This window comes from Sander lucioperca, chromosome 4 (assembly GCF_008315115.2).
Source record: "Sander lucioperca isolate FBNREF2018 chromosome 4, SLUC_FBN_1.2, whole genome shotgun sequence".
NCBI lineage: Eukaryota > Metazoa > Chordata > Actinopteri > Perciformes > Percidae > Sander > Sander lucioperca.
The window spans coordinates 32,559,890-32,570,611 of NC_050176.1; the positions used below are offsets into that span (position 1 = coordinate 32,559,890).

Below are 10,722 nucleotides of genomic sequence, written 5' to 3' on the forward strand. Positions count from 1 at the left end.
CTAAAGCTAAGAGCACAAAGACAATTTGGACTCCAAGACTCTCACTACATCATCTACTCTCAATACCTGCTCCTATCCCGTCCTAACAATAAGGGCCTCAGGACCCCAAACCTAATCCACACTACAAGCAGGCACCAAACCCGCCTTCTGGATCCGTAGATGTAATGTTTTGTAAACGCTCCAAGTGAAATTCAAGATGGGGAATGTACAGGTGTGAACGCATAGTCATTGTGCGTGTGAGTGAGTGAGACACACTTCCCTCGGTTTAGACTGTCTACTATCATACACAGATGACAGCTTTCAACCTCTGTCTTGTAATAGGATAACAGCCATGCTGGTAATCCAATAGCTGCAGAGTATGAAAGGATAACACAGGCTGTCTGAGTGTCAGTCTGTGAGTGTGTCACTAGAGAATCTTTGTGCATGCATGCAGCATTTACATGAGCTGTAAAAGCTCAGAGTTCTGAAAAACAAACTACGGATGTAAATTTTCTACGAGACAGTGTGTTTGTACAGATACCCACAAAGATTATATCGGTTATGTTTTAAAGCACTTTTAAAAGCCCTGGAATCCACATTTGCACATTCAGATGTTCAGATTAGCTCACAAAGTCCTTTATTATTAGGAGGTGGTTTTACAAGTGAACAGACAGAAGTGATTTAATGATTAACGTGTACAGGAGTCTGGTGGGCAGGGTATGGATAATACAATTCAAACCAATCAATTCGTAGATGGGGGAAAAAAAACGTTGCTGTGGGATTCACATTATGCATTTTCTAAATATTGACAGAAATTGTGTCGATTCTAATGATAGCTGAGCATTTCTTTCTTCCGGCCTATTTCAAGGACAAAATATGACTGAAAAAGCCAACATGAATCCTTTAAATATGTTGGCAGTCACGTTTCATTGTGGGTAATGTAGGTACCGGGTTGGTGGTTTGGTAGAATTGGATATAAAGTTGTAATTAAAATGGATCGATCTTGGGTCTTTTTTTTTTTTTTTTTTTGGGGCGATCATTTCTATTAGTTATCATAACATTGTGCTCATGAAAATAACTGCGAAGATCTGGGAACAAAGTGACTTTATGATTAAAAGGTCTGATGGGGCCAAAATAACTGATTTCTTGCCCCATCAGACTTTTTAGTCGTAAAGTCACTTTGTCAACAGTTTAGACAGATTATCTACACCACTTTTTTTGAAGGTAAAGGCTTAAGTGCCTGTACCTGAAATGTTGGTAATAATCCTTCATTGCTCAGAATAACTGTGCATGCACAATTATGCCAAATATGTTGAGTCAAAGCTGGTCTGTAAACTGTGATGTTTATAACAGATATCATAGTCCTAATTTGACCATTTACTTTATTTTCCCTTTTAAATACAATTGGCTAACCTGGGGGTTTGTATAAAACGTATAATAATCCGACTGCATGCGTCATGTGCACAGTCTGGCTATGTTTTGCATTCCCTGATCTCAGCCATCAACTTGGTGAGTGTGCTGCACAGATAGAGATAACCTACAAAAGTTATAATAACCTAGAATGATTCTTTATTGGTGTTTGCATCCATCTATTGAAGCTTCATAGGGGGCAGGTATCACATTAAATCAGTAATTTTCTATGGGAGTTTGCTTTTATTTCCCCGTTGAGGTAACTGAGATAAGATCCATATCAATGCAAATCAAACCAGCTATTAGGCTAACTGAAATAAAACTATGCCAATCTCTAGGTATGGTGAAGGCTATGTGATGATGTGGGGCTATTCTAATTCCAAAGGCCAAGGGAACTTTATCAGGATGCATAGTATCCTGGATCCATGAAATAACTGGCCTTTAAAAATAAAAATCTGCCTTCCTCTATGGGAATTTAACATAGGGGTATGTATAATTATGGCCCCTGTATTTTAAGGAAGAACATTTATTTATTTACAATACATTATTCATTCACAAAAAAATTGGTGTCCTTAAAAGGTCAGATTTTTCCTCATTTTTTTTAATTAAGGCATTAAGATCAATTTCCAAAAGATGATTTTTTTATTCCTCTTTTTAGTCAACTTGACCATGGGTATGAATACTTATGAGTAGCACTGTACATATATTATTATTATTATTATTATTATTATTATTATTAATTAAACAAATGCTGAATGCAATAAAATATGTTAAAACTTAGAAAAGTTTTCCAATTTAAATGAGGAACTATCTGATCAAAGAAAAAGTGAAACAAGCCTAAAAACCTGACCAAGCATTCAATGGCAACTTGTATTACTAGATGCTTTACGGACACAGTTTGGTCAGTACTCAAAAAGTCTTGAGGTAGGAGCTCTTAGCTTCCCTTCCACAGCTGTGACAAGCAGAACTGCATGTTCATAGGTTCATAAACCTTGACGTGGGAAACAGGATACCAGGCTTAATGAAAAGACCTCAAATAGACTGCGATTCAAACCACAAGGCACATATTTCAGTGAATGGTTGTGTTTTGAAGGGTGGATGCCACCATAAATAGCTATCTGTGGTGGTGAAGATGACTTGACTGGGATGGTGGATGTCATTTTCACTGTTGTGGAACGGCTTCAGTTTCATTATTTATTTATTTTTATTTTTTTGGTCAGAAGCAAAAAATAGAAAATACTTCCATGCTTCTGGAAGTGAATGAGGGGCTACTTGTCCAAGTTTGAGCAAATAGGATAATTAAACTAAAAAGGAGTGCAAGCCAAGTCTGCAGCTGTCCAATAAATTATCGCTGTGCAAGGAAAAGTTTTTTAAAAATAGTTTTGCAACTATGCATGGATTCAAGGCAAAGGGCTGGTTAGAAGAAAGATTTTTGTTTCATCTTGTTCAAGCCTGTCTTCATGCACACTGGCTTTGAATCCCCAGGGGAAAAAGTGAGCTCACACACACACACACACACACACACACACACACACACACACACACACACACACACACACACACAGATTACTAAAGAGTAAAAGAAGAGATCAATAACAGAATTGCAGAGACAGATCCAAGCAAGCAGGACATAGAAGAGACAGACAACACGGAAGAGAAAGAAAAGTGGGCACATAAACATCAGTGTGAGAAAGTCAAACTGGGAGTTCAGCAGCACTCACCCTGTCGAGTGAGTCGACACTGGCACAAGAAGGAGCAGTGAAAAAAAAGTTACGTCTCTGCGTCTGAGTGGCAAGCCGCAAAACCCCCCCCCCAAAAAAAAAAAAAAAAAATCACTTGTCTTGCATTATCTCAAGCACATGGATCAACACTGCTCAAACACACACATAGCATGTCCAAAATTACTTCTGTCTGAGCAAAGTCCTAACCAAGCTTCTTCTTTGATGTGCACACAGACAGTCAAGAGGAGACGGTGGGTGTGTGCGTGCAGCATGAAGCTGAGTGTGTGTGTGTGTGTGTGAACAAGCAGGAGAGCGCAGGAGTGTGTACACTCCCTGGGAGGGAGGTGACTACAAGGGGAGAGAGAGAGAGAGAGAGAGAGAGAGAGAGAGAGAAGCAGGTAATCACACTCCTTCTCTCTCTCTCTCTCTCTATCTGAGCACCACTCCCTCTCATCACTCCTCCACAGTGTTTGCTCAATCAGAATTTCTCGCTCGATCTTTAAAGAGAAGGAGAGGTCGGGAGCTGGGAAAGAAAGAGGCAGACACTCTTCTTCACCCTTGTTGTTGTCGGATGTGTCTTTTCACCAAATCTGTAGCTGATAAACACACGTTGCATTCATGAATGTCTATTGTTAGAAAGTCTGACGTAAGTATGTTAATTCAATGTAGATTTAAAAAGAGACTTAAGTTGGGAGACATTTTTTCTTTGGATTCCTGACTATAAGCTGTTTTATAGATCTAACCCTTTTATTAAACCTGACCTATTGCGTATTTGCACTCATTCATAAGATGCATTGTGTATGATGAGTGAAGGCCAGAGTAACGGAATAAATGGAACAATGTTACATAATTAGGATACCAAAAAAACAGGTTACTGTATTTTGTTAAAGTTACAGAAAAAAAAGACGTAATCAAATTACCGATACATTTTGTCAAAATGGGGATTATTAGCATGACTACAATATAAAATTTCGCTATTACTTCGTATTTAAAGCAGAAAAATGGGAACAACATCACAGTACATTGCATAACAAGTTATGGCCACATTTGATATGGAGATAATACAAAAGTGTAAGGTAATCAAGTTATATTACTTTAATATTATAATACCTGGATTGGGTTACATCTCCCAACCCTGTCCACCACACATACCAAACTAATATTTTCACTTAATGTTATAATCCCTGGCAGTTCCTCTCAAAACATCTGTCCTCTGTAAAGTTCGATCAGACTCTCCTCAGACTCCTCAGAACCTTCAAGTAATAGAAAAAAGATGCGACATGCCGTCAAAATAAAATTTGCTGAATTATTTGGCAGAATGCCCAGCTGCTACAAAACCTATTAAGCCATTTACATGGCTTCAGCTGGACAGCGGTGGTAGTCACTCCAAGCCAAACTGAAGCATTACATAATGGCACATTAGCACTAGAGGCTAGAAGAGGCTAACCGGTCGATAAGAGGATGGGCTGAAAAAAGCTGGCCTTCAAACGGTCAAACGGGGCTATAGCCGAGGGGCTGATCAATCGTTCTCATTGCACAACGGTGCATGCCTGCACGCCAGTTTTAAAGTATTCAGATTATTCTAAGTATTTATTCCAGTACCTGCAATGGTTAGATGTAAGTGAGGTGCAGATTTTTATGGTTAACTTGGCTTTCATCTCATCTTGTTGCATGCAAAAGCGAGTGAACTGCTCTCATTGGACCGCCTTGTATGAATAAAGGCTGAATTAATACAACCCCCCAATACACAACGTAGTCCAACGGTCACACACACACAAACACTGTCTCTAAGATAAGAAACAACAGGACACACAAACTGGTAAAGATGTGGCAGGTGGTTGGCTCATCAAATGCGGGAGTTTGACTCAACAATCTTTTAGGGGAGAACATTCAATACACACCTAACCCTAACATCTCTAGATATTTGTGACCCATTTGATATGTAAAACACGTATACAGATATACTGATACTTAAATACTTAAAAAATAAGGTTGGTATAATCAGACCAAACATGGCACACACATACTTTGAAATGTAATGCTCAAGCCAGTATCACTGTGGCAAAGGTGTATCCAAGCAGACAGACAGTGGAGTGACTGGCCAATGCCACCATTATGCTCCTCTTATCAGCTTTGATTTATGAACACTTTGCTGGCAGCTGAGGCTCCACTTGTTGTTACACACTGTATTTCCTCTCATTCAGCTCTTGGCTCAGGAAAACCTTGGCTTTTCTAGGTGTGTGTGTGTGTGTGTGGCAATTATCAATAAGGACAGGACTAAAAAGCTCCTAAAAGCTTGTGACTCTTTCCAAAGAGTTAAAACCACAAAGGCTCGCTCTCTAATGACAGATCACACAGTCACAGACTAATAACTGGCTGCTGTGAGAAAATAGGCCAGAGCCTTTGACACTAAAGAGACACAATGACCTTTGCTTCCTCACTTTATCATTCCTGATTAGCCGTCTGACTCTGTTTTGACTGTAAAACACCTGGTATTAGTGCCAAGTGCAATCCTGTGTTTCAGTTTGGGGTCTAAACTGCTGGAGTGAGGTTTAGGCTTTCTGTACTTAAACTGAGTGTTTTTCACTGTGGGTTTTAAATTCTCAAGTGTTTGCACCTACTGAGCAAATAGTGCAGTCCCATTCAAGTATATACTTAACTCAACAGGTGCAGTCAATAATTGTCATCTGAAGCTATTGACGTTCAGTGTACACACCTCCATTAAAAACAGATTAATGTACATATGTAATTCAGAAAGCAAACAAATCTCTAAATGACTGATTAGGGCAACACCTTCCTAGAAATGAACCCACTAATATGAGAGTACTGAGCACATGAGAAAAGCAAAGTCAAGCTTTTCAATGTAGCTTTCATTTTCGTGTTGTTTTATGCTCTGGTTTTGTTTTCTTTACTGTGCAAATGAGCAGCCACACCTGCATGGACACACAGGAAAGATACAGATTCTACAAGACGTTTTTAAAATGTTCCAATTCATACTGTATGTGCAATTATTGTGAATTAACACTCAATTTTATGGATAATGTAGGATATTGAGGGTGATTTAGAGACTTGAATATGGCAGCATAAAATAAAGTGTAATGTTTATGTAACGATGGAAAATATTACTCTTATAACTCATAAATGGGTGGGGGGTGAAGAAATACGTTGGGGAAAAATATAAAAACAGGTGATTCTCAACAATGAAACCTGCAAGTTAAATCCAAGTTGTGATGCTTGTTGTTGTTGAGCTCATTGTTAGTATAGCGGACAGCTTTAGTCTGGCAAACTCAACTTAGTTTGTTCGTTAATAAAAGTGGTGATCTGTTTAGAGGGAAGGAGATACTAAAAGGGTGTGAACGTTTTTAGCTTCCAAAGGCATGACAGAATAAAAGAATTGGAAATATTAGATATGCACAATTTGTGAATCGTGTAATGTACTGTATCAATTTGATTTTTTATTATTAGTATTAAAGCTGTGGTAGGCACTTTATTTTTGGCGTCGTTGGGCAAATCTTTCAGCATATTGTGATTCAAATAGTCTAGCAAAACTAGACTTCTACATCTCCTCTTGGCTCTGTATTCAGGCTTCAGAAAATCTAGCTGAGACTTTAGTCATTTCAGAGGAGAGGAGAGGAGAACGTTCCTATTGGCTGTCCTGCGCATGCATTGCCCGTGTGACAGAGAGGGGAGAGGGAGGGCTGCAGGAAGAGGTCTCACTCTACTGCGTTTTTTTGCATATACCCACTGCAGCTTTAAATTCACTGGATTATCAATATAGATAACATTTAACACTCTCACTAGACAACTGCAACAAGACTGAAATGTACAGTAAGTGTATAAAGAAACTACTAACTGTGAGAACAAGCTTGCGTAAAGAAGAAGACCGTAACAAACTGAAGATACAACATGACTGATCAAGTTACAGATCATAATCTACTCATGTCTCAACTGTAAATGTGTGACTAAAGTACTCTGATGGCGTCACAATGTTGATTTTACATCGAAAAAAACTAACGAAATGAGCTTTCAATTTCAATTACCGAAATCAAAAGTAGTATTTTATTTTCTCCCCGCCGCCCAGCTTACCTGTAGCTGCACTGCCACTGGCCACTGTCAGAGACAGAGATGACAACTAAAGTGAACTGGAAAATCCTTTGGAAGCAGGAGGATTTTCATTTTGCCTTCCCCGTGAGTTATGTGAACAAACAACAGATGTAAAGCCTGTGGGCTCCAACTGTACTTTATGGTGCCATCAGGTGCCCCTCATTAAACACATGGTGCATTAATGTGCCCCTTGTTATTGTGAGTGTCAGTGCTGAAATCGAATCGTAGATTGGGAGAATCGTGACAGCCCTCACTGATACAATCACTGGGTTACATCTCTGCCAGCCCAAGTTTGTTTCCAGGTACTTAAGGAAATCAAAAAGATGAGCCTACCCTGGTGTAGTCACGTCAGGTCAGAGGTGATGACCGCCTGAGTTAGGAAAACAGTGACGGTAATCAGAAAACAGGAAGTGATGTAGGAAACAAAGTATTTGATAAGATGATCAATAGTCATTATAAAACTATGTTGCTGAAGTCTGTGGTTTCAAATAAAGAGCCACATTTCATCACATGGACGACTAAAGTACATTGTGTAATGGTGATCTCACCTGCAGTTATCTTAAATGTTCCATGACTCACATGTTTCATGCCCGTGCAGCACACCTCGTCGTTCTTTCATATCTGATTCACTCCAATATCTGCACACAGCTGTTCCCATTTAGTGATATCACAGCATCTCACCTGCTTACATCAACTTTGGCAGCGAAAGACTCTTTGTACAGCCAATAATCCCTAAATTCACATCAAAAGAAACACTGCATTTTATTTGCTTTTAAAGATCAAGACTCACATGTAAGTTTAATCTGTTAGCTATTGCATCGTTTATGTGTAACGTAATGACTTTAGGCAGAAAGAATGTAATCTTTCAGACAAACACACACAAACGTCTGGCATCCAGGAGTACTACTACAAAAAAACATCGGTTGACGAGCTAAAGATTAAATCAATTCCTTTATTGGCTTACGGTAAAATAGTCCAGCCTCTAGACATGCTGGATGGTGATTGTAGTCCAACTAAGACATAAATGATTGAATCACAGAGAGACAGAGAGAGCTCCAAATACAGTTAAAGCTCAGGCAGTATTTCAAGTACTTCCCTTTTGTTGATTTGTTTGCTAAATTAAACTACAACCAAAACTAAAATTACACTTTATTTAACAAGTCCTGTAGTTTCCTGGTTGTGTCGTAAAATGGTAACTAAGGAAAGGACTGTAATTGGAGCACATGAAATGTTTCCATGTCTAAAAATGAAGCACATAAAATACTGTCTCAACTGAATGTGGAGCTGTCCTACTAAGAAATCGCAGGCCACTTAAAATGAAAAAGGGAATTCTCTCCCATATCATTATGGATCATGTCACATCACAGCACAGAGGCAAGAGTTTGTCTCAGGTTGTAGCCTCCAGAGGGTTTCTGTTATCTAGTATTAATTACAACTAAGCCAAGCTGCTCTGCAGACAGCCAGTGGCCTCTGCAGCAATAGCTCCTGACACAATTGAAAAATATTCAGCATCAAAGAGAAGAGGGAAAAAAGTGCAACAGCACAAAATGAGGTTTGATGTTCTAAAATTAGCTCAAGAAGCACTGCCTTGGGATTGAGATGTAATTTATTGCAGAATTTACTATTTGTAATACATATTATAGGACAAAGACAAATAGGCTGAAGGATGATCAATTATTCAGCAAAGGCAACAAGCTTGTTCCTCAGAGCAGACCAAACAGGTCACAGGGATCCTTATCACTTAAATACAGTGTCAGTGAGCCTCACCAGCCAAGGCCATCCATCCATCCTATAGTAACTGTAGTCAAGGTGAGTTTCGCTTTCTGTGACTCAAGAGGATTAGCTTGCCTTTATATAGGCACAGCCACTCTCTATGAACAATACACAGGCGGCGTACTGCTGCAGTGCACGAACCGCTATCAGGCTGAGGGAGGCCACTGCTAATGAGATCACCCACATTAGCTAACTGCATTAACGTGTTGTGATACTCGACACACAGAATGTGCAGCTTGCTGTTATTGTATGTGACATCTCATACCAAGGAGTATACTATTGTCTATATGAATACTTTGACAACAACATCACAACATACTAAGAACTAGTATTTGCACTTAATTTGACTGTAGGAAAATCTGATTCTGAAGAGCCTATAGCAATTCAGTCAGGCTGTACCTAGCTAAATGCAAACATCAGCATGTTAATACGCTAACAATGACAGTACTAACATGCTGATGTTTAGCGGGTATAATGTTTACCATGTTTACCATTTTAGATGAGCGTGTTAGCATGCTAACATTTGTAATTTAGCACTAAACACAAAGTAAGGCTGATGAGAATGTCATCAGTTGCATTTGTTCATAATCCAAAATAATGGACAAACTAGAAGTAGTTTTCCGTAATCAAACAAACAGGTAATTAAATGCTTTAAATAAATAATTTTGACTTGATGGTGGTGCTAGATAAAAAAATTAAGTTTTGCAAAAGTTATTCCAATTCATCTTAAGGAAACAGAAATGCCTATACCAAATTTCATGGCAATCCATTTAACACCAGTCAAGACATTTCACTAAAAACCACAAATGTCAACATGCTGGTGAAACCACATGAAAAGTTGGTGGATCACCAAACTCATAAGGGTTCACCCTGTGGGGACCATGAATGTCTGCACAACACTTCATAAAAGTCCATCTAATAGTTGCTGAGATATTTTGGTGTGCACCAGTGGTGGATCGAAATTGCTATCCCTATTTTACAATAGTCCTATATCATGAGCTGCTTTGATCCAACACATATTATCAAAGATCTTTTAGGTTGAAGCGTTTGCTCTGCTGCTCTTGTTGAGTCTAATAAACAAATGTACACAGTAGCCTTGTCAGGGAGCAAACATACATTTGCTCGACAGCATTTTTCATGAGGTACAACCATTAGGGCTACTTTAGAGCTCTGGAATCAATATGGTACAAACTCACACACACTCCCAAACACATAAGAGGCCATCTTCTTCTCTTCATGAATAATGAATCAGACTGCTGACCCATCTGTTTCTCGATTAAAACCCTCAACAACACACTGAAACAGTGCTGCTTAAATAAATACATCCTGTAGCTGCTGATGTACGTCACGAAAAATCAATTTGAAACAGTGCTTTTTTAAACGAAAAATCAATTTGATCCTTTATGAAATAAAAGCTGTAAGACAGTGAGTCCCCACCAGGGGTCACACGGTAGATTTGAGGGGTTGCAAGATGATTAACATTTCTCTCATATTTGCTATTGTTTTGTGAAATACTGAAAAGTTTTGCCTATTTAGACCTATAAAACTATAGTGTTAATAGCTCATAAAAACATGTACATTTGCTTTGCTTTGTTGTGAAGGTTGGAAGTCACTAACAGCTCATATTTTAAGATTTCTATGATAAACGTGTTTATTGTGTGTGATAAATGGGTTTAAATGTTAAGCTTCAGCTGCAGGCCTGTATTGAGAGAGTAATGGGGGGGGTGTCCTGGAT

At 38.8% G+C, this 10,722-nt stretch overlaps 1 protein-coding gene across 2 annotated transcripts in view; it reads right to left on the reverse strand.

The window, feature by feature from the left end:
* coro2a (coronin, actin binding protein, 2A) overlaps positions 1-10,722 on the reverse strand; it is a 43,485-nt gene that overhangs the window by 20,378 nt on the left and 12,385 nt on the right. The window contains exon 1 of one of the 2 annotated variants that reach the window (XM_031276726.2): positions 3,111-3,401. The exons of the other annotated variant lie outside the window; for it this stretch is intronic. The gene's annotated coding sequence lies outside the window, so the exon portion shown is untranslated. Of the gene's footprint in view, positions 1-3,110; positions 3,402-10,722 lie in introns of those variants that run through there. 2 annotated transcript variants of the gene reach the window in all.